The 24,358-nt window shown below is 48.3% G+C and overlaps 2 non-coding genes and 2 pseudogenes across 2 annotated transcripts; 2 read left to right on the top strand and 2 right to left on the bottom strand.

Annotated features, from left to right (window-relative positions):
- Window positions 1-24,358, top strand: part of LOC120381541 — a 682,838-nt pseudogene that overhangs the window by 176,437 nt on the left and 482,043 nt on the right.
- TRNAV-AAC lies at window positions 10,922-10,994 on the top strand. Its single transcript has one exon. It is a non-coding gene; the product is annotated as a tRNA-Val (tRNA).
- TRNAG-UCC lies at window positions 12,381-12,452 on the bottom strand. The gene has a single exon. It is a non-coding gene; the product is annotated as a tRNA-Gly (tRNA).
- On the bottom strand, window positions 19,974-21,204 carry LOC120381542 (annotated as a pseudogene).

Below are 24,358 nucleotides of genomic sequence, written 5' to 3'. Positions count from 1 at the left end.
GCTTGTAGAGGGAGAAGGGCCTGGCTGCAGGGACCCAAGCAAGACACCTAGAGTGGGAGCAGGGCTGGGGAAGGGCCAGAGGAGCTGGGAGCTCTGGCCTGGAAAGCCCCAGGCTGCAGGCCTGACTATAGGCTGAATAGGTGCAGGGCTGCAATGGGGCAGCCCAGGGGGAAGCAGAGGCGGCAGGTCCAAAGGCCTTTGCCTGTGATGAGTGGCTCATACTGCAGTCTGCCCCAGTGAACGGGGGCTGGATGGAGACTGGGCAGTAGTCAAGACTGAGGTGACGTGGGGATAGTGGGTGGGGGTTCCCCTGGGAGGGGGAGACCCAGAACTGTGGGGGTACTGCCAGGGAGCAGCACCCAGTAAAAGGGGCACTGGGGTCCTGGGAGGGACAGGGGGCCAGCTGCGGTAAGGCGGATCACTGGCCTGCAGAGTGTGCTCTGAGGGCTGGAGAGCTAATTCCCAAGGCAACCAGCAGGAGGCGCCACCGGGTGAGTCTGCCCCCTCTTACATTGGGGAAGAATGAACATGGTTTTTGTAAAGGAAAATCATGCCTCACAAATCTACTATAATTCTTTGAGGGAGTTGTGACGTTATTGATATAAATTGGGACCATATAGAACATGGGTTGCAACCAAGGTCCTGTAGTGGCACCAAATCTTAGGTAAAGGGGGTCATATAAGATGTCTAAGACCAGGTTATGGGTTGCTGGTTATGATTATGCTGTCTGTGTGCATGTATCATTTTTAGTTGAAGTTATGTATATTGGCTCTATACTGTCTGTATTTCAAGTTGGTGATGTGCTTCTGGGTGATATCCCAGACAAGCTGGTGTTAGATCTGCTTAGCCTGCTTGATGGCCCATTAAGGACCATCAGCTACACAATTGACCCATGGAGAGAAGGCAGACACGCCTTGTGACTCAGCAAGGTATGCAGAGACTTGTACATATGACTGCAGACTCCATTTTGCTGTGATTTTCCACAGTAAGAACAGAGAGGTTCTTACACCTGGAAAAGCCTATATAAGGCTGATGCATCATCTCCATCTTGTCTTCAATCCTGCTTCTTACCTCTGGAGGAACTTTGCTACAAACTGAAGCTCTACACAAGGGACTGAGGACCCATCCCAGCGGGGGATGTTCCAGAGACTTGGTTTGAACCTGCAGTTTACGCCATCACTGCTGCAAGCCTGAACTAAGAACTTTGCCATTACTGTATGTAATTGATTCCATTTAACCAATTCTACCTCTCATCTCTACCTTTTTCCCTTTGTAAATAAACCTTTAGATTTTAGATTCTAAAGGATTGGCATCAGTGTGATTTGTGGGTAAGATCTGATGTGTATATTGACCTGGGTCTGGGGCTTGGTCCTTTGGGATCGAGAGAACCTTTTTCTTTTATTGGGGTGTTGGTTTTCATAACCATTCATCCCCAGGACGAGTGCACTGGTGGTGATACTGGGAGACTGGAGTGTCTAAGGAAATTGCTTGTGTAACTTGTGGTTAGCCAGTGGGGTGAGACCAGAGTCCTCTTTGGCTGGCTGGTTTGGTTTGCCTTAGAGGTAGAAAACCCCAGCCTAGGGCTGTGACTGCCCTGTTTGAGAAAGTGGTCCTGAATTGGCACTCTCAGTTGGGTCCCGCCAGAACCGCATCGTCACAGGGGTCGGGTAGGAATTTTCCTCCAGGGAAGATTGGCAGAGGCCCTGGAGGTTTTTCACCTTCCTCTGCAGCATGGGGCATGGGTCACTTGCTGGAAGATTCTCTGCAGCTTGGGGTCTTTAAATCACGATTTGAGGACTTCAATAACTCAGACATAGGTTAGGGGGTTGTTACAGGAGTGGGTGGGTGAGATTCTGTGGCCTGCGTTGTGCAGGGGGTCAGACTAGATGATCATAATGGTCCCTTCTGACCTTAAAGTCTATGGGCTTGGCTACACTTGTGCTGGGATAGCTGCCCATAATGCATCACTCCCAACAGCGCTGCAAATGCTGCAAATGTGGCCACACTGCAGCGCTGGTAGCTGTGAGTGTGGCCACACACCAGCGCTGTTCCTACACAGCTGCACGACCAGCGCTGCAAACTCCCAGCGCTGCAACTCTCAAGTGTAGCCAAGCCCTATGAGTCTGAGTAAAAGCAGAATTCGCTGACTCTCTGCTTTAACTGATCACTTAGATTGGTAAAAATGTCAGCTATTCTTCTCTGTACAGTCTTGTGTGATAGACTGACATTCTCAAATATTCCCCTCTTTTCTGGACATAACTCAGGTACAGCAAGCAAGAGACACTTTTTTTTTTTTAAAAACCTCGCCTTCTGTGAAGTGTTTCCCAGCAGCAGCAATTTCCTTTGAAATTTGAAAGCTTCCTTTAGTAATTGTATCATTCTCAGTATGTAAATATTTATTAATCAAATCAGTGATAAAAACGAAGATCTCTGATTCTCATTTTCTATACATTCAAGGTAGCCATTACACAGCTCAATATATTGTTTAATAAATTCACACACAAGGGAAACACTCAGCCACACACAAAGAGAAGAGATCTCTCACGGTGCATGGCACACTAGCAAGGCACTGATGGTATCTGGAGGCCTGTAGAGGGGGAAAGAAACGACGCACATAGGGTGACCATTTCACAGCAGTAAAATAGGACCCACCCCCTCCCTGCTCTGCCCCACCACCTTAGCCCCCCGCTGGCTTCCTGCGTCCTCTCAGTCAGCCCCCTACCCACCACTCGCCTCTTTTCACGTCCTCCCTCCCCTGCCATAAACACACATCCCTGCCCCTAGAATCTATGCTAGATCACTGCTCGCATCTTTGCCCACCCGCCCACCTCCGACTCGTGCCCCCCACCCCGAAGTATAAACCCTCATTCGAAGACCCAGGGGTCACTATATTACTGCACACAGCAGTCAATCAATGCAGTTTTAGATAAATCTCTGCATTGTGCATTTGTGTATAACTTGTATATGACTTTGTATTGAACCTTGGTAATATGTTATAGCGAGCCCCTAAGGTAAAAGAAAAATGCCTTCTTGCTAGAAGTAGAATAAGATCTTCCCCCCACTTTGTAATCAATTGCCCTGTTGAATGAATGAGGTGTGACTGAGGAAGGCAGCACCTCCAGATAGCTGCAACCCTTGGAGAGGGGCTGGGAGCCAGATCAAGGATTCATATTACAACTAAGGCACAAATAGTCAACAACAAGGATGATTCACCACAGGAACAAGCTACCAAGGAAAGTGGTGGATTCACCATCTCCTGATGTCATTCAGTGAAGACTAGATGCCTTTCTGGAATGTGTTTGCCTCAAAAGTAGCTCTTGTGTCATACAGGAGGCCTGTGATATTCAGGGGGTCAGATTAGATGCTCTAATGGTCTCATCTGGCCATAAAGTCGACTAATTTCTGAAAAACTGAGTGTAGCATTGGGAGCAGCATCTGATGCTTCCCTGTCTAGCCGGCTTGCTGCCTAGAACGAACGCTCCTTGAGTGGGGTGATCCCCAGGGAGTAGCTCAAACCTCCAAAGTGCCTGGCCAGGGGCAGGACATTAGCCCAGCAAGGGAGGCATGTGGCAGTGACATCACAAAGGCCTTTTGCAGGAACTCAGACTATTGGTCAAAGACTATTGGTGGGGAGGTGGTGACCTCACAGAGAGATGTAAATCAGAGGGATTCCCAACGAGAGGCGTACAGCTTTCTGAGCCGGGGCTACAGCGCCACGGTACCAGTGTAGACACCCTAGTCGATGACAGTGCTGTGATTGGCCTCCGGGAGGTGTCCCACAATCCCTGTTCTCGCCTCTCTGGCCTTTGGTTTGAACTCTACTGCACTCCCTCAGGTGACCAACTATGAACCCCACCCCTTAAATTCCTTGGGAATTTTGAAAGTCCCAGTTCAACAGAGACTAATTATGGTTATAGACCCATCCTGAAATTAGAGCAGGATATTGTAAAGCCTTATCTCACAGTAAAGTAACACAATTCAAACCTGTCAGCACAGAGGAGAAAGCACTCCTTCAGTTCACATTTATTGCTACTGATCTCACTGACAAACTTCCTTTTCTCAGTACTGCTCCAGGTGTTTTCCCTCTGTTCCCTCCCAGCTGTGGTGATGGGACTGCAGCAGCTCCCCAGGGCCAGCTTTGCTCTTTCACTTACATCCTTCACTTGTTTGGACAGAGCTGTGTCTGCCCCCAGTTTAATTCACATCTGAGAGCTCAGGTACCAACAGATCGTTACAAAGGCTAAATTCCCATCACCATCAGTGGGAGGTTATCCTGGGCTGCCAGGGCTGCAGGATTTAGCCCATGGTCAGTCAAGATGCTACAGCAGCTGCACTCTTACATTGTGAGTCCTGCAGCTTCATACCAAACTGCTCTGCCATAGTCTGCAGGGGGCCTGACTTGCTGAGAATCTGGCAGAAGAGAGACTCTGGAGTAGAGAAGGAAAATGTCCTCAGCAGTCACAGCCGGCAGGAGCAGGGAAGGTTCGGTTTGTTTTTAAACTTCTCTGCCTGCTCAAGCCTTTAATCATTCCTGTGGCTCTTCTCTGAACCCTCTGCAATTTATCAGGGACAACAACCAACCAACCAAACCAGGCTGTTCTGCCCGATGTAACAGTCTATTGCCTTTCAAGGCTGACTATAAATCAGCTCGTTCTATTCACCCAAGAGTTCCACTTTAAGGGCTTTTTGTTTTCTAGTTCCAGTCAAATCCTGTGCAACAGCATCATTGTTAACTCATCATCTGGTCATTTCACATTCACATGTTCAAAAAGTGGGCGGGTCTAAGTCTTTCCTCCCACACCAACATGAAAAAAATCAGTGACAGAAAATGCCCTAAAGCGCCTCTGCTGCCTTGAACAACAGCCTGGGGAAATACACGAGGGGAAGTGCTTTCCTCTCTCCTCCTGACACCGGGTAACATTTCTGTCTGTCCTTGAGATCCTGCCACAGGGACAGGCTTGAGGATGCAAATGACATGTTAAGGCTTCGTTGGTTTGCACGTTCCTTTACTCCTTCATTAGTGATAAGGGTGCGTGAGCGTGAAATAATCCCACTCTGACTTTCACACTGGAGGCAATTTTCAGGCTCACAATAAAAAAACACAAATTTCTTTCTAACCTGAGCAAGTTGAATCGAGTCGTTGCGAGATGATAAATCCAGAGCCCCAGGCTGACTTTCTGTCATCACATCTTTTTAGAGTAGATCACATTCACTGGGTGGGTCTTCTGCTGGGAAGTGTCTCTCCAGTGGCAGCACCCAGTGCACATTCCCCACTTACAAACTCATCTTCAGTATATCGGCCACTGAACCTAGCGAGGGGGGAGGGTCCCAGTGGTCAGGCTCCAGCCCCTGGATCCCGAGGCTGGCAAGCCCGAGTCAGCTGGCCTGGGCCAGCTGTGGGGTTTAATTGCGCTGCAGACATACATGGGTGTCACAATCCCAGCTTTCTCCTCAGGGAATCAAGCCCTCGCCCCCCCCCCCCCCGTGACAGGCAGGGAGCGTCGCCACTGTACTCGTGAGGTCGGAACTGACACTGCCCCTGCACTCGGGCAGCTCCTTGGCCAGCTGTGGCTGGCAGGAGACCCAGCGAGGCAGGAGCTGCTCTGGGTTCTCTGCAGGGGAGAGTAACTGGGAGAAGGGGGGAGTTTGTCTCTCATTTACAGGGAGCTTTGCCAGAGTGGAGCCTGTAGGTCACATGCTGGGGGGCTGTGACGGGCACACAGGCTCCGTGCTCTGGAACAGCTCTGAGTCAAACCCAGGCAGGAGCCTTGTCAGTGTGAACCCCCCCAGGGGACGCCCTCACTGGGGGAAGCCTCCTTGGCTTCAGCCCCTCCTGGGACTGACCTTGGACCTTTCAGCCCCCCTGTTCCACACCAGGAGCTTCCTGCAGTGAGTCCACCTGAATCGGACACCTCGGAAAGCCTCACGCCCCCCCCCCCCCGAAGGGGAGTCCTGCACCCCAACTTCCACAGTCGCCAGTGACTCTCAGCCAGCGCTGTACAACAGAAGGTTTGTTAGGGGTCTGGGATCCAGCCTGGGAAAGTTCTGTGTTCGCACAGGAAGCAGGAAGATTCAGCAACGTCCATCTCGGGGAGACCCCGAACTCAGAGCCTGGGCTCTCCTCGAATCCCCAACCCAGCAGACTCCTTGCTCCCAACAGCCCGACTCAGCCAGGCCCTTTGCCCCTCGTCTGTCCTTTGTCCTGTTTCCCTGGCAACCTGCTCACCCGGACTCCAGCTCGTTCTTTGTTCTCCAGCTCCTCCCGGCCAGCTGGCCTCTTGCAGCAGGTGCGCCCCGGCCATTGGTTGCTAGGAGACAGCATTTGTGGCCATTGTCTGGGCCCAGGCAGCTCGACAGCAGCCACACCTGCCCTTTGGGGGTCTCTGCCAAGATTTAACCCCCTTGTCCCACCACCGAGATCCGTGGTCCCAAAACACTTCAGGGTCATGCCCCCCACCCCTGTCCATGCTCCCTCCGCGTCGTGGCTGGGAGAAGGGCCGCAGCTAAGGGGGAAGGGACACAGACAGGGGTAAGGGGGCTGAGGCAGGGGCCAGAGCTGGGGCTGGAGCCAAGAGTGGAGCTGGGTGGTTCCCCCTCCCCACCCCCATAGGGGCTGGCCCGGGCCCAGTTGCATCACCCTGAATGTTACTCCATCCCCCTGGCAGGGGGCACCCCACATTTTGGACCTTTAACCTAGATAATCGTGCCACAAATAGGGGAAACTGAGGTACACACAAGATGCAAACAAAACATCCAGAAAATTCCCACTTCGTCACAGGGGTGTCAGTGGGGTCTGAGCTGGGCAGCAGCACAGGAAAGTGGGTAGGTTAAACTGCAAAACATCCCCCTGTGTTCCCGCAAAAGCCTGTCGTTTATCCCCTAACTCCCTCCCCATGAAAATCTCCACCCCTGCCCTGGCCCACACAGACCCCCTCACTCCAATGCAGATTTTTAACTTTTCTTACTTGTCCTTGGCCTTCCACAAACATTGTTCCCATCAAAATGATCCAGGGCTTTTACAATGAGAATGAGAAAACAAACTAAATCAAACCCAAAGAAACCGCTATCGACCTCCCCACCACACACACTTTGGGTCTGAATTTTTCCACTGAAATGTTGAGGCAATAAAACTCTCACTGCTCTTGTCCAGAAACAAACCTAAGCCCCCCATGCAGTACCTGGGGCATCTATGTCTGACCCACCAAGGCTTCAGCTCCTTTGGGGAGATTTCCAGCTGCCCAGTCCTGCTGCTATTCCAGGGGAGCAATTCCTGACTCCTGTCAGCATTTATCTCAGCCCTGTTCTGGGCATCACAGGTTTCTCTGGGAAAGGGCAGCGAGTGGTTCTAGGGTCCAGTGATCCTCCTCCAAATCGAGCTAGAACCTGGGACTCCTTCCCTTCCCCAGGCTGTGGGCGGGAGGCATTTCACAGAGCTCTCGGAGCTATAGCCCGTGGCTAAGGAGAGAAAAAGCCTCCCATCCCCTCTGCTCTGGGGCTGGGTTTCCTCCTGAAGCCTCTGCCCCCACTTTGTGCCCATGGCTCATCCTGACCCTTGCTGCTGCTCCTTGCTATAGACTGTGAAAGGAGCGGAGGCAGCGCAGGAGCCTTCTGGGGACGCAGATTTGAGGCTTTGGGATAGACACATTGTCTGAGACATCAGAGCGCTGCAAACCCTGCAGCCACCCCCTCAATCCGGGGCCTGTTCCAGCCCTGAGTCTGGGCTGCCGCGATCCCTCCCCCAGAGCAGGGCGCCCACAGATTACAGCCTGGAAATAGGCGTGTGAGACTAACTCCTGTTTTCCCTGACAGGCCCTCCCCTAGACCAAGTAGCATCCCAGGCAAGACGTGTCTTCGGAACCCCCCAGCCCCACTCCATGTTAAACCATTGAATACCTTATTTTTATTGCATTTGTAGCTCATTTCATTATTTCGATGCACAATCTGGAGGCATGATTTTCTCTATCATATAAGACAAGAAATGTTCATGCTAGGATGTGTAAATCTGTATTTATTCATGCCGTATATAAGCATATGAAAAAATCATTTCTTCTAAGCATATAGAAACTTTTAATTTTGACAGTAACTGAAATGTACTAACATCTAGCAATGGAGCACTCACCAGCACAGGGTGGGCCGGTATTAAATAGTGTTACAGTCGGAGACAGACAGCGTTAGGATGTTAACCCCAGGCCCTTTGTTCAAAGGTCGCTTCTCTCGCCTTTCCCCCATGAACTGAAGCGCAGCATTCGAGAGATCCAGAGACTAGTTGATGACGTTTCCAAGTGCTAAAATAGCAAGCGATGTCCGTCTTGCATTGGCCAGTGTTGACTGGAGAGATGGTTTATGGAGAACAAACTTCAAGGTGAGAAGCAGCAGCCCAAAAAGGCCCCCTACAGTTGCTGAAGTAGCTCAGGTGGGAGAGCATTAGACTGAAAGTCTAAAGGTCCCTGGTTCAATCCCAGGCTTCAGCAGGCTGTTTCATCCCTCTTTCTGGAGCAGTGGGCTCTTTCCTAGAAGCCCAGCACTGCCTCTACTCAATGCAAGTCCCTCATTTTGGGCTTCACTGCAGGAAAAGGCAGCATTGGCTTCTGCACCCAGTTGGCCCACCGGACCTTTCTTTCTTCTCTTGCTGCTTCTCAGCAAGGGGAAGAAAAAGAAGCTCCCCTTCAACCTAGAGTCACAAGGGCGATGTAAGGACAACTTCCTGAGCCCCGCTCCAGTCCTCTGCTCTTCCAGCTGACCCATCAGAGAGCTGCTGCCAGTTTCTCCAGGTTCGCCCATCAGTGTGTGCCAGGGTGAGCACCACCAAAGTGCAGGGAATTTGAGGGCAGGGCAGGGCAGTGCACTGTAATGGAGTTTCTGTATTGTAGTGGTTATCACATTTCCCTAACCTGCATCAAGCCGGCTAGGCAGAACTGACACCAACTTGTCTGGGGTGTTTCCCAGAAGCAGAGCACAACTTTGAAATACAGGCAGCATAGAACCAATATTCATAACGTCAGCTACAAAAATGATACACATCTAGAGAGAGCATCATTATCAGCCAATCAGAACCTCTCCATAGACCCCTTACACAACAACCTTTCTACAATATTGGCTGCAAATATAGAACAGTGGCCGCAATGGTGATCTATACAGTTACAGATTATGTCAGTAACGTCACAGGAGGTGACACAGCATCAGTGAGCCTGATACTGGAATACTGCCTCCAGTTTTGGTGTCCTCGTTTGAAAAAGATGTTGTGAAATTAGAGTTTGGGACAGCAAAGAGCCACCAAATGTTCTGAGGGCTGGAGAAAAATGCCTTCTAGGGAGCTATTGAAAGAGCTCAACCTGTTTAGCTGATCAAAAGAAGATTGAAAGGTGACTTCACTGAAGTATTGAAGTGTCTTAATGGAGAGATAAGATTGGGTATTAAAGGGCTCTTGAATCGAGCAGAGAAAAGCATAACAATACCCAGTGGCTGGAAGGTGAAAAGACACAAATTCATATTACAATTAAGGCTCAAATATTCAACAGCAAGGATGATTCACCACAGGAACAAGCTACAAGGAAAGTGGTGGATTCTCCATCTCTTGATGTCATTTCATGAAGACTAGATGCCTTTCTGGAATGTGTTTGCCCCAAAAGTAGCTCTTGTGTCATACAGGAGGCCTGTGATATTCAGGGGGTCAGATTAGATGCTCTAATGGTCTCTTCTGGCCATAAAGTCGACTAATTTCTGACAAACTGAGTGTAACATTGGGAGCAGCGTCTGATGTTTCCCTGTCTAGCCGGCTTGCTGCCTAGAACGAACGCTCCTTGAGTGGGGTGATCCTCAGGGAGTAGCTCAAACCTGCAAAGTGCCTGACCAGGGGCAGGACATTAGCACAGCAAGGGAGGGGTGTGGCAGTGACATCACAAAGGCCTTTTGCAGGACCTCAGACTATTGGTCCAAGGTGGTGGGGAGGTGGTGACCTCACAGAGAGATGCTGACATCAGCCAGGCAGGACAGGGGCGAGGGGCCAGGGAAACCTCAGAGACCCCTGTGGCTTTGCTTCAGCAAGTCTCCTTCTCCAGGTCTCTCTTTGAGGACTGAGAGAGTATTCGGGTTCACGGACGTGAGCGCCAGGAGGAACCTCTTTAGAGTTTTCTCCTTCCCTCTTAGTGATTTTACTAGAAAACAGCCGTCCCTGTTTAGAAGGTAAGAGCCTCCTGGAGGTTTGAAACCTGTTCAGTCTGATCCATCTGGTGACAGTTGAATTCTAGGCATGGAAAACACGAGCTTAAGGAGGCAGAATTTCATTCCGCACCTATATTTTGTCCCTTAGAATCACTGGAGACATTGGGGTTTGTCCTTTTTGTTTCACCTCTTGCTCCATCCACTGTCTGATCCCTCTTTTCTCTTCGTCTCTTGCTTCCTTTGTCCTTTCTCCTGTTCCCCTCCCAACACCAGGTTTTTTTCTCCTGCTGATAACCGCTCACGTTAACTGATCACTCTCGTTATAGTGTGTATGGCAACAACCATTTTTTTCATGTTCTCTGTGTGTATATATATCTTCCTGCTGTATTTTTAACTGCATGCATCCGATGAAGTGGGTTTTAGCCCACAAAAGCTTATGCTCAAATACATTTGTTAGTCTCTATGGTGCCATATGTTCTCCTTGTTCTTTTTGCAGATAAATTAATGGAGGTTAAGTCCATTAATGGCTATTAGCCAGGATGGGTAAGGAATGGTGTCCCTAGCCTCTGTTTGTCAGAGGGTGGAGATGGATGGCAGGAGAGAGCTCACTTGATCATTACCTGTTAGGTTCAGTCCCTCTGGGGTACCTGGCATTGGCCACTATTGGCAGATAGGATATGGGGATGGATGGACCTTTGGTCTGACCCAGTATGGCCGTTCTTATGTTCTTATGAAGGGAGGGGCAGAGCCCTGCAACAGAGTTTCTGTAGTGTAGTGGTTCTCACATTTGCCTAACATGCAAAAGGTCCCTGGTTCAAAACCAGGCAGAAACATGAGGGCTTAAACTTTCCCAGCTCCTAGTGGCCTGTCCCTGCTGTTGTAGGAGCAGCAGTGATTTCTATGCTCAATAGGTCTGTTATACTTCCCCCATTCCCATTTTTGTCTCCTCTCCCTCTCTGAATGCCTGTGAAGTGGCTTTCCCCCGCTCCCTCCTGCAATGCTTGTGGGATGAAGGGGCTGGTTGAACAGCTGGAAGATCAGAAGAGCTCCTAGATAGACAAGGTGTCTGGGACTCTCATTAGGCAGCACTCGCACACCCAGAGCAGGAACACTGGCTGAGGTGGAGTGTGACCCACCAGATGCAGCCAAGTCATCTCTAGTCGCAGGCCATGAGGAGCAGGTCCTTAAAAGGGGAAGGGGCCCTGTGCTCAGGAGTCACTCACAAGCTTGTACCTCCAGTGAATGCCCTTCGCCCTGACTGCCTGGCCAGTGGTTCGCTGCATTGCAGTTCATTGTGCCTCAGGAAGACTTACCTTCATCGCACCATCCATCGCGGTGCTGTGGGACACGTACCTTGCAGAATCCTGTGCCTGCCTCTTGGCTTCCCAGGGGTGGCTACTTGCAGCCCAGGAGAAGAAGGATGGTTCTGGTGAAAGGAAGACAAGCAAAGCTCTGGGAGGAAATTTGGGTGCGGGCTCTGCGCTGGGGGTGGGGGTGGGATGCAGGAGGGGTGGTGCAGCTCCCAAAGTGACCGGTACACACAACCCTCTGGCAGCAGCTCCTAGAAGATGGGGCCAGGGGATCTCCATGTGCTGCTGTCTGCAGGCGCTGCCCCCAGAGCTCCCATTGGCTACAGTTCCTGGCCAATGGGAGCTGCAGAGTTGGTGCTCGGGGCAGGGGCAGCACGTGGAGACACTCCCCCCACCCCAGGGGATGCTGGGACATGCCAGACACTTCTGGGAGTGGCACGGAAGGACCGGAGGTAGAGTGGGCAGGGAGCCACCGTAGTGCTGCTGGCACATCTCTGCACACCCCTTGTGGGGGGAGGGGAGCAGAGGGCCTCCATGCCCTGCCTGGGGTAGGGGCAGAGCACGGAGCTGCCTCCCCTCCCGGGTCTATTCCAGGAGTGGGTGGGTGGGGTCTTTTGGCCTGCAAGGTGCAGCAGGTCAGAGTAGATGATCACACTGGTCCCTTCTGACCTTAAAGGCTCTGAGTCTAAAAGGGAGAGGGAAGTAAAGGAATTTAAAAAAAAAATAAACCAAGCATTGTAATACCAGGATGACTCCAACTGCTTATTATATAGTCCCACCCCTTTCTTCCTCCACTGGGTGTTTAATGACCTGTTGGGATTTGGGACACTGATTCTCTCATTCCGTTGATAAACTGAAACAATGTGACTGAAATTAAACCAATTCCCAGTGGAGGAATCATCATATCATTGCATTGGCTGGGAATTGAACCCAGGTCAACTGCTTGGAAGGCAGTTATGCTCACCACTATACCACCAATGCATCTGGTGAAAATCTCTGATTTTTCACACTTGGTGATTGGTCACCTTACTTCTCAGCATGAGGCAAATGTCTCTGTGGTCTCTGCCATTCATCGTGGGGAGTTTCCCCACTGATAACAGTTCTTGCTGGGTTGGGGATGGGAGAGAGAAGAGGCGTTTATTCTGTTTCATTCCTCTCCATTTTCTGTTCCTCCCCCTCCCTTCCAGGGTCATCCCTTCCATTTCAGACTGTGCAGTGACACCCTCCCCGCACCCAGGACTCTCGAGCCTCTGGAGCAGCACGATCCCATGAGATCCTCAGTGACCAAGGGTCTTTTCCAACTTCCAGGAGACCCAGCTTGAGTCTAAAGGAAGCTCTGTTCCTTCCTGGGGATCCTCTCTCCCTTCATGGAGATCAAGAGCATGAAGCCTCTCTGCCTTGCCTCCTGGGTCTGAATTAATGTCCCATTTCCCACTATGTGCTCGAAAGAAACAAATGTTTCTAACCCAGGTGAGGGCGTTAATTCAGCTGGAATCCTTCACCCACATTCCTTAGGAGATACAGACTCTCTGTGACACAGACTGACTGGGGTTCATCTCTGCATGTCCCCAATGGGGAAGGAAAGTCACTGAGGGCGAAGGAAGAAGATGGACAGAAGGAGTCAAATGGGGCTAGACCAGAATAGGACATTTTCTGCCTGTTAAAATGTACTAGACTCTAATTGCTTAAAACAAAACAAAAACTCACCAGCTTCTGTTTGAACCATCAGCTTTTCACAGAGCAGCCAAAGTGGTGAAGCACAGACACACATAACCACCAACAGCCCAAGTTTGTCTAAGAAGCACCTATAGTGGTTCATGCAGGGGGAAATACAGCTGTGGGTGTGAGTTCAGGCCTCACCCAGAGCATTGGTTTTCATTAGCCACGGAGCTTCCCCCACTTGCTTTGTCTCAGTCACATGGAAAGTGCCATAGGAGGGTGATGAGAGTAAATTCTAAACTCTGAAATGCGGAGGTTGGCCCAGAGATTGGGATAAGGGGTTTGAAGAGAAAAAGCTCTAAGAGTATAAAACCAGACAGTCTCCAGGGGCAGGTACGGTACAATGCCTCAACAGGGAGCCATTTTCAGGGGGTTCACTCCCTCTGTTAAATGTCCTGAGAGGTATTTGAAGATGAAGATAACGCCATGGCTAACAGGTGACTGGCATGTCCTGGGTTAAAGAAAGGGACCTGGGTTAATAGTCTGAAGATTTGCGTTACCGTCACTGTCTGACCCCCCTTCAGTGTGAAGCAGGTTTGTACGTTGCTGGGTGGAACGCACAGACTCCTGGAGAGCAGGGGCAGCTGTTTCCATGGCAGAGAGCCTGGCACCTAGGAGACTTTCGACACTTGCTGTTTTGAAGCAATTCAGTAAAATAACAGTGGAGCTACAATGTCTGGTCCAAAATTTCAGCCCCCCTGGTTCAAAAACGCTATTTTAGGATCTACATCGGAGGCTCCCGGCACTAGGACACCTGGCCAGAGAGCTCAGTGGGGGCGTAACAGCTGCTGACTCTGAGGGTCCCGGGCTAAATCCACTTGCAGGGGAAAGTGTTTTGATTTATTTGATGGATAATGAGCACCAGCTACCAGGGGAGAAGCCCTGAGAGTCGCTGCCACTCCAGCTGCTGCTAGGGCAGGGGGGAGCCCCAGGGGGCCAGCTGCTGCTCCGGCCACCCCAGAAGTGCTGCCAGAGGCCACCAAGCTGTGGCTGCTCCTGCTGCCCTCGGGACCACTGGTCAAGTGGTCCCCGGGCCAGCCGCATTGGCCGCTGCTTGGGCGGTCCCCGGAGCCAGTTGATTGAGTGGCCCTGGAGTCAGCCACTGTGGCCACTGCAGAAGTCACGGAGGTTGCAGGAAGTCACAGAATCCATCACTTCCACCACCTCCGTGACAGACACGGAGACAAACCCCTCCCTGCTGTGACTGCAGTTCCTGGAAGGAAAGAGAAGAACAGAAAGTGACGAGAGAAAGAAAAAGAGAGATTCCCTGTCACCTCTCTCCCTGCTGCCTCCCCCCTTGTATTCTATAACCCCATTTCACTGGGTACCCTGTGCTGGTGCCATGGGGGTGACACTAGAGTTCTGGGGATTTGGGGGGCTCTTCATTTCTCAACATTTCACACAAATTTGTCTTTGGGCTGAAATTTCTCCTGTTAGGCCTCTCAGTCAGAGCTGTACCCCACCCTGTTTTGGCCAGGGGATGGGAGATGCAGGTTTCCAAGTGTTCTGTCTTTCTCAGATGACACATTCCAGCCCCTTGTGTGCCTCCATCCTGTATGACCTGCTGGACTTTGACACATTTATTATTTCATTCTATAGATAATGTGATTGTAACACAATGTGACTGAAATTGTACCACTTCCAGATGAGGAAACAACAAAAGAGAAAAGCCATTATTGCACTGGCTGGGAATCAAACCCAGATGAATTGCTTAGAAGACACCCATGCACACCACTATACCACCAATGCGTCTGGCACGCAGTAGCTTTCCTGCAGGCTCTGTGCACTGACAAAGGGGGTGACACATGACCATGGAGTTAATGAACAGGGTGGATGGGCTGGAAGCTGCCTGACAGCTAGGAGCAGAGTTAGGATCCCAGAGTGACTGAAAGTGGGCAAAGGTGAAAACAGATGTCACTGGGAGCTGGCCCCACACCCGCCCCACCCCTAGGAGAGGGGAACTGAAGCTCCACTTCAATCACAGAAAAATCTTCCCTGAGAAGGAAGGGGACAGCTTGTTTTAAAGACCAGGTTTGTGTTTGTTCCTGCTACATACGGAGGGGCTGGGTAGTGCTGATTCCAGCCCCCAGACTCTGGGAGGATAAGGAACAAATTCAGGCTGCCAGTGACTTGCAGGAGGGAGATGATCTTTTGACAGTGACGGACGCCTCATCCTAAAGGCCTTTGTCTGCCCCCTTCCAGTGACTGTTTGGTACTGGAATGCAGCCCCCACTCCTGGGTCTCTCCTGGGGAAATAATGTTTCTGTGCAAAACACCAAAGCTTTTAAGAGAAAGGAAGAAAAGGAAATGGCCACATGATGGGACTAGCACATAAGGAATGAAACACAAGATCCTTCTCCCCTGTGCATTGACTTTTAACCTTGTTTGTGGTGGTGGTGTTTCCATGTTGGTCCCAGGGGTCCTCTGGGGCGCCGGGCATTGGCCACTTTCGGGAGAGTGGGCTAGATGAACTGGTCTGACTCAGTGTGGCTGTTCTTATGTTCTAACTGCTGGTTATGGAAGAGACGACCTTCCAGGCTACACAGAACTGAAGAAGTGTGTGGGGTTAGCTCCACAGCTTGTCTCTCTCACCAACAGAGGTTGGTCCTCTGCAAGCTCTTACCCTCACCCGCCTTGTCTCTCTCGGACTGTGAAAAGTGTTTTCTCTCCACTCCCCTTGGAGAGACGTTAAGTTTCCCTTTGGGCAACTATCAGGCTGAATCAATTGTATTGACTGTGACACTAGAATTGAAGATTTAATATTATAAATAAATGAGTCTAAACCTGAGGTTCTGGTTTTCACATTGGTTTTTCTAACTCTGTTCCCAATGCTCTTCTAGAAAGGCCTCCAGGACGCCTGCTCAGCCCAGCAAAAGTGGCAAGGAGAAAGCCCACAATGCTGCTCTTTCAGGTAGTTGAAGGCTGCTATCAAACCCCCCTCACTCACTCAGTCCCCAATCTGTGGCAGTGCAAAGGATTCTTCCGTCCTAAGTGCAGGACTCTGCACTTCTCCTTGTTGAACCTCCTCAGATTTCTTTGGGCCCAATCCTCCAATTTGTCTAGGTCGCTCTGGACCCAAACCCTGTCCTCCAGCGCTTGGATTCTTTACATGCTTTCACAGAGCACAGAGCACATGCTCCATGATTTCATAGGGCAGAGTTTTGTGCTATCGGGAGCTTTCCCTGTGTGGATTTGACAGGTGGATCAACATAGAGACACATTGTGACCCTTCTCAGGGTGCTGAGGGCTGTGAGTCTCCTTGTTGCCACCTGCCACAAGGAAGAGGGACTTTTGCATTTGGCAGCTGGATGTTAGTGACCAAACTCACCAGCCTGCTGGAAATCAAGGACCCTCCTCTGAGCTACAGCAGCCATTTTAACCCTTGAGTTCCTTCAATGTGTCTCCCTCTGGGGTCCAGCCTGGATCACCAGATACTCGGTGAAATCCCAGATCCTCTCTTCCCCAAATATCCCAGGTTACTAGTTTTACTGTGGACCATTACTACTGTATCTCACACAGCACCTGAGTACAGTTATTGAACAAGCAAAAAATTTATTTCACAACAGATAGAGATTTAAACAAACGTGAGCGATGGAAACCAACTGTTACCACTAAACAAAGGCAGAAAGTAATAGAATAGAAAGGCCAGCACAAAAAACAGAGAGAGGAACAATAAGATAGTAAAAGGACAATGGTTGGAACTCTCCATTTCTCTCAGTCTTTGGATTGATGGGTACTAGAGCTGTAGCAACAGTTGAGGAACCAGGGTAAATTAAATCAAATTAACTTTTCAAGATTAGCCATCATTTCCTGTACGACTAACAAAACACAAAAACAAGATGACTTTCAGTTTTCCAAAATAATTCACATTATCACACAGTCTCTTACTCTTTATCCAATAACTTCACCTATAATTTCATTTTAACTGGTAACAATAACATATTCAAAGATCACAAATTCTTGTCATATATGTTAGTTTTCTTTTAATCCCCATTGCCAACAACTGAACCTTGGCTCAAGTTGTGGTTTCTTCCAACGTGAGTCCCAACACTTCTGTGAGTTCATATATCTCGGGTTCTTCTGCCATGTGTGTTGGTAGAAGGGGTCTTCTATGTCGCAATGTTTGCATCATGGAGAAAAATACCTCTCTTTTCACACTTTTTAATCTTTCAAAGTAGGAGGAGGTAGAGAAGTAAGGTAAATGCATAAAACACAAGAGAAAACTAAGACCTGGTCTACACTAAAGACATTTATCGGGATAACTATATTGCTTAGGGGTGTGAAAAATCCACACAGCTGAGCAATGTAGTTACACAGCCCTAACCCCCTGTGTAGATAGTGCTACATGAGCGGGAGAGCTTCTCCTGCCAACATAGACACCGCCACTGCAGGGGCTGGACTAATCAAGTCCGATGGGAGAAATCTCTCTCATTGGCTTAGAGCATCTGTTATAGCAGTGCTACAGCAGCGCAGCTACATTGGTGCAGCTGTGCCAACATTAGCTTAATTGTGTAGCCACAGTGTCAGACACAAAACCATAGAATCAGGACTCAACATGCGTGTATCTGGAAGTCTGAAATTGGAGGCTGACAAATACGTTGCCTCATTGGTTACCATCATTTCTACAGCCTGAAAGTCCTTGTTACCCAATCAGGCAGCCAGTTTGGGATCCACAGGGAAGGACTGTCCTATGAAGCACTCTCTCTTTGCATCCAAACAGTGAAGGATGACTGTTCTCAATCTAACCCTGGCATACTTTGGAAGTGTAATCAGTGACACTGAACTAGGAAGTGGAGTTGTACAAACCATTTTCCTTGGGTCACCATAGTTTCCTTTACTGGGGTGGAAACCAAGAACTGGGTGTGGACTCTTTCAACCTCAGCTCTTTCCAAATCCTTGGTTTTGGATAGGGTAAATTTACACTTCTCTGAAGAATACTTTACAAAACCACTTAAAATCTCAGCAGTGTTAATGAGGAATGGCTTCCTGAAACATGCCCAGCTTTTCTTTAATTCGGTGGCACAGGTCCAGGAAGGGACTGGATACAGGCCTGGGATCAGAATCTTCGTTAGTTTCAGAGCTGGAGATTCTATTAAAAAATGGCTATTTTTCTGAAGCTATTACATTTTCAACACTGGTTTCATTTTATACACATCTTTAGCGCCTACAAAGGATAAATTCAACCAAAAACTCCACTTCTATTTCCTCAACATCTGTGTCATGAAAGGCTGCATTTCCCATAGCATAGGATTTGCTAGGAGAGATCTTCTGTAGGGCCTGGGTTACAAATGCTCTGGGAACCAAACACATGGGCATTTTGCCTAGTTCAAAACCACTTACCATGGAATTCTCTTCCCAGATCATTGGAGACAATATTGCCTTAAACAACTGAAATACACTGTGATCAGATGCACTTCCTTCAGTTAGTTGGGGTTCTGCTGTTGTTCACCATTTCTGAGTGGAGATTTTAAATCACTGCTGTTTCTTTGTTAGCCTGTCCAGTAAATTAGAGAGGTCTCTCCTGTTGATAGAACTGCACTTCAACTTTCTCCATATCATCATGGAGGGACGGGGAAAAAGCAAAGCTGAAATCATAAATGAGGACTTTAGCAAAGGGTCATTGTCTTAAATTCTTCAATAAATCTGAGCTACATCCTATCAAACTGAACTAATATCCAATTGGGTGATCAAACAGCCTTCAGGAAAGATAGAAACCCGCATCACAGAGAGACAATACATGACAAAGAAAGTATCAAGTGAAATTGCAGAGCAGTTTACATCTGATTATTCAGAGTCGGGACAAGAGATTTTCCCACCACATTGTCCTCTGATCCATTCAAACCTGCTTCCCTCATCCCTGTCTCAATAGTCAGTTATGTTATTTACAATTTTTTTAGTATCCCAGCATGCCCATAATGAGGGAAAAACAGCCCTCTTGCCAGAAGTGGCTTTACAATAGATGGAACCTGGAATTTAAACTCTAAATGATCACACTGTATTTGGGATCCATTTGAATTCCCCTCCCAGGTCTTTGACACTTTCATCTCCAGTCATAGCGACTCTGATATAGGATTAAAGAAGTCAAAACATCATCTGCAAGCACAGACAACGGAGAATGCTTCATCACATGACACTTTGAGAAGTGGATGGATAGAATGTGATGAAGATAAACTCTGCCTGGCTCAGGCAAAGGTAACAGTTCTGCAGTGATGGGAAGGAGGGAATCTCTGAGCCCTGGTCCACACACAGCCCCTAATTCGAACTAGGTACGCTGGAATTCAGCCACGTGGAAGGTAAGTATAGACGTGGCCTGAGTCACCCCATCTCCTTCCAGTGTCACAGAAGCTGTAATTATACTTTTTTCCTGCCCCTGCTCCTCTTCATTTACATATAATTTGAAAAATTCCCAATATAACTGCTCTTCAGCACAACCCAGAGCAATGTGAGAACAACTGGCAAGGATACAATCTGTATCACTGGTGACTAACAATAACTTTGCAATAGGAGGAATGGTATAAACGTGATGCTCCCTGGTTCCTCATAGGAAGGGCACACTCCAATTACTTGTGGGACAATAAAAAGGACAAATAGGTCCATCTCAAAAGAGGGCGAACTGCAAAAGGCAAAAATGGGCCACTCATCTGGACAAGCTGAGGGATAACGGTGCTGCAAACAGTTCAAAGAGCTTTAAAAGTTACTATGTGGGAATCAGGAAAAGTATTAAAAAACAAAGTATTGATAGCCCTAGAGATTTTTACAATGTTGATCTCTCTTGCAGATTCTCTGATGGCTAACATGGGATGAGTGCCAAGAGAAGGTTTTCCCACACTCATGGCATTCATAGGGCCTCTCCCCTGTGTGGATTCTCTGATGCTGAGAAAGGGCTGAACTCTTCGTGAAGCATTTTCCACACTCACAGCATTTATAGGGCCTCTCCTGTGTGGAGTCTCTGATGGGTAATAAGGTGTGAGCGGTGATTGAAGGTTTTCCCACACTCTCTGCATTCATAGGGCCTCTCCCCTGTGTGGATTCTCTGATGAAGAGAAAGGGCTGAACTTTGAGTGAACGTTTTCCCACACTCACTGCATACATAGGGCCTTTCCCCTCTGTGGATCCTCTGATGAACAGAAAGGGTTGATCTGTGAGTGAAGGTTTTCCTACACTCTCTGCATTCATAGGGCCTCTCCCCTGTGTGGATTCTCTGATGTAGAGAAAAGGCTGATATTTGAGTGAAGGTTTTCCCACACTCTCTGCATACATAGGGCCTGTCCCTGTGTGGATTGTTTGATGACTAATAAGGTGCGAGCTGCGACTGAAGGTTTTACAACACTCACGGCATTCGTAGGGTCTTTCCCTGTGTGGATTCTGATGTCTAGAAAGGCCTGATTTGTAAGTGAAGGTTTTCCCACACTCACGGCATTCAAAGGGCCTCTCCCCTGTGTGGATTCTCTGATGTTGAGAAAAGGCTGATATTTGAGTGAAGGTTTTCCCACACTCTCTGCATTCATAGGGCCTGTCCCCTGTGTGGATTCTCTGATGTCTAGAAAGGCCTGATCTGCGATTGAAGGTTTTCCCACACTCACTGCATTCATAGGGCCTGTCCCCTGTGTGGATTCTCTGATGTCTAGAAAGGCCTGATTTGTAAGTGAAGGTTTTCCCACACTCACGGCATTCGTAGGGCCTCTCCCCTGTGTGGATTCTCTGATGTTGAGAAAGGTTTGAGCTGCTAGTGAAGCATTTTCCACATTCACTGCATTCGTAGGGCCTGTCCCGTGTGGATTGTTTGATGCCTAATAAGGTCCGAACTGCGATTGAAGGTTTTCCCACACTCACTGCATTTGTAGGGCCTCTCCCCTGTGTGGATTCTCTGATGTACAGAAAGGTCTGAACTCTCAGTGAAGCATTTTCCACACTCACAGCATTTATAGGGCCTATCCCCTGTGTGGATTTTCTGATGGGCAATAAGGTGTGAGCTGCGATTGAAGGTTTTCCCACACTCACTGCATTTGTAGGGTCTCTCCTGTGTGGATTCTCAGATGAACAGAAAGGTTTGATCCGTGAATGAAGTTTTCCCACACTCAGGGCATGTATTTTTGTCTTTCGCCTAAGGATTTCCTGTTGTGTTGTGGTTTCCATGAGGACCTTCTGAGTTCCCCAAGAGAAAATAAATTTATCCAATTTCTCTCCTGGCTGGTTTCCTTGCTCTGTTTCTGGTCTGTGCTGAATCTCCCAGGAGTTTCCCTGCTCATGACTCCTGGACACATTCCTTTTCGATCTTTGCGATAATGCTCTGTTTTTACCCACTGGCTCGACATTTTCAGGCTGAAAATTCTGCTCCTCTTTCTCACATGCCATTGCATCACCTGCTGTGACAGAGACAGAAACCTCAAACAGGGATGGAAAGGGAAGACCAAACAAAACAAGTGCTGAAGACAGGTCAAATAAAAATCAGGAGCTGAACTCCCCCAAACTCTTCCCCCAAATAGGAGAGAGGAGGGGGATGAATTCAGCCTTCACATCCCATCCAAATACGCAGGGGGAAGGGAGGAAGCTACTGCCTGGTGTCTGCTAGGATCTATAGGAAGCCATGAGCTATAGTTACCCTGAGGATACGACTCCTGCTAGGGATAATAATGAACTGAGAGATCTCCCCAAGGGCTTTGTTGGGCATCCCAGATGTTTCCTTCAGGCACTTACAGATTCTGGGTGGTTTAATGTTTCCTCACCTGTGCAGGGAGCTCTCAGGATCTCTCTTTCCTCTGAACCCTGGAGGTCTGGGACCCATGGCTCTTCCCCCTGTTCCAGCTGGGAGATCACATCAGGCTGGGTAACAGGAAACCCTGCTCAGATGAAAGAAAACAAAGGAGTTCACTTGATTTCATAAGACTTTGTCATAAAAACATTCTATTAATTTAACTTCAGTGCTTAGTATGACCTGGTGGGCCAGAGGCAGGTCTCACTGAAAATGCCAAGATCAAGGCAGGCTGAAAAAGGGAGCAGATGCCCCAAAACTGCTGGTTAACACTGAAGTTAAACTCACTGACCAGTCCACCAACTGTGCTTCTGATCACCCACTGGGTTATCGAGAAGCTGAAAAAGAAATCACACGGCCCCCTTTATTGCATCCCAGTTCTCTGACTCCTAATCAGCACTTAGGCCCAGTACAGTGAGAGGTTATTTCAAAACTCTGCTCACATAAACAAATGATCTTCTGACCCCAAAGGTCAGCCACATCACCAGGCCAGTATAGGTTTGGATCTTACCCAAAATACCACACTGCCAGCCAATCCTTAGCATCTAAACTAAAGGTTTAAACGAAAGAAAAGCAGAAAGAAGTTAAATGGGAAAGCAGTCAGATACATTCCAAAATGGATATATTAGGTTCTTAGCAGTATTGGTGAGTTGCTGGCTTGGAAGTCCGTCTGGAACACATCCATAGCTTGGATGGGTCATTCAGTCCTTTGTTCCAGGGTTCAGTTTGTAGAGAAGTTGCTCCAGAGGCACGCAAGGGGATTGAAGACAAAATGGAGATGATGCAGCTGCCCTTTATATTCCTTTTGCTATGTGGCTTGTACTTCCTGTGTCCCAAACACAAGCTTCACAGCATGTGGCATGGAAAAGCCTTGAGTTCTCATTACACAGGCATATCCCGGCATGTCTTGCTGACGCAATAGGTGTATCCTCTTGGTCCTTTCCATGGGCTCATTGTACAGCTGATGACCCTCAATGGGCCATCAAACAGGCTAGGCAGTGTTGATGCCAATATGTCTGGGGGTGTCACCCAGAAACACTGCACAAGTCTGGAAATACAGATATACCCTACATATCTATAACTCACAATACAAAGGTGATACAGACATAGAAACAAAATGATCATACTTGGAAAATCATAACATTTCCCCTGACACCTTAAATGGCATATCTAGCATGATTCATTGCAATTTGATAAGATTATATTATTTTATTATTAATACCAAAGTGTCTCACAATTCCATACAGTGTCACACTTGGTAAACCAGTGAATTTCAGGACCAGTTCCCCAGGTCCATGAAGATGCCAAACACTGTGCTTATGAGGGATTGAAATACCCACATATCTGCTGGGAACACACACACAGACACTGTGTCAGTCTACACCCCTATGTTCACTCTTCTAGAAAATTATCAATTTTGTACACAGTATGGCTTGTGAGATATCATTTGAAAATGCATAATCTACTGAATATTATCCTCCTGTTAAAATGTGTAGTAACACTATCTGTAAAGTTATGAGATTTTACAGTATGAGATTATGGAAAAAGTTACAATTCTGGGGAACACCCACAGAGCAGTTCCTCAGAGACAGCCAGGCAAACAGCTGGTCAAACAGCCATTCTCCTGCAGGGGGAAGGTGTGAAGACATTGACATTCCATCATAGGGACCTATTGAAGTTGTTGTGAAAACAACCACACGATTGATTTTGAATCAGCTCAGCCTGAGGCTCTTTTCTTGGTTAAAAGTGCAGGGGCGACAGCTATTGTAATACTGTCCCCTGAGCTAAAAATCACACAAGCCTTTTAAAGCTTAAAACCCCAAACAATGACACATCGTTGCACGTTAATTACCTTATTTGGAATATATTGCAAAATATGATGCAGGTCAAAAGCAAGCTGAACAATCAGTTTTCCATATTCGGCCTTTCCTGTTATTGTTATTCCTAGTCTAGTTTGTGGTTTGACTTTTCTAACACTTCCATTGTGGTTATGTTTCAGAAGCTCGGTTACTGCAAATCAGTGTGTTTGGGGACTTTCCACTTCACCTACTAGGCCCCTTATGCACACAAAGCCATTGTTCCCCAATTTGGGGATTTAAATTAAAATAAATAATTGGAGATATACCAATCTCCTAGAACTGGAAGGACCTTGAAAGATCATCGAGTCCAGCCCCTGGCTTCACTTGTTCCCCAATCTGGGGATTTTCCATTCCACTTTGCCTTTCTATGCCCTTTACACAGAGAAGCAAGATCAGCTAATACTTCAGGCCTACTAGCAGGCAAAGCTCCAAAGCTCTTTCTGTAGACTTTCCTTCACAATTCTCATATCTCCGACAGACAGCCTGGCACCATGACTCAGCTGAGAACTGAAGTTGTTTCTAGTACAAAGGACAGAATCATAAAAGAGGTGAGCAAA

This window comes from Mauremys reevesii, linkage group 14 (assembly GCF_016161935.1).
Source record: "Mauremys reevesii isolate NIE-2019 linkage group 14, ASM1616193v1, whole genome shotgun sequence".
Classification (NCBI taxonomy): Eukaryota; Metazoa; Chordata; order Testudines; family Geoemydidae; genus Mauremys; species Mauremys reevesii.
This window is presented reverse-complemented; position numbering and strand designations above follow the sequence as displayed.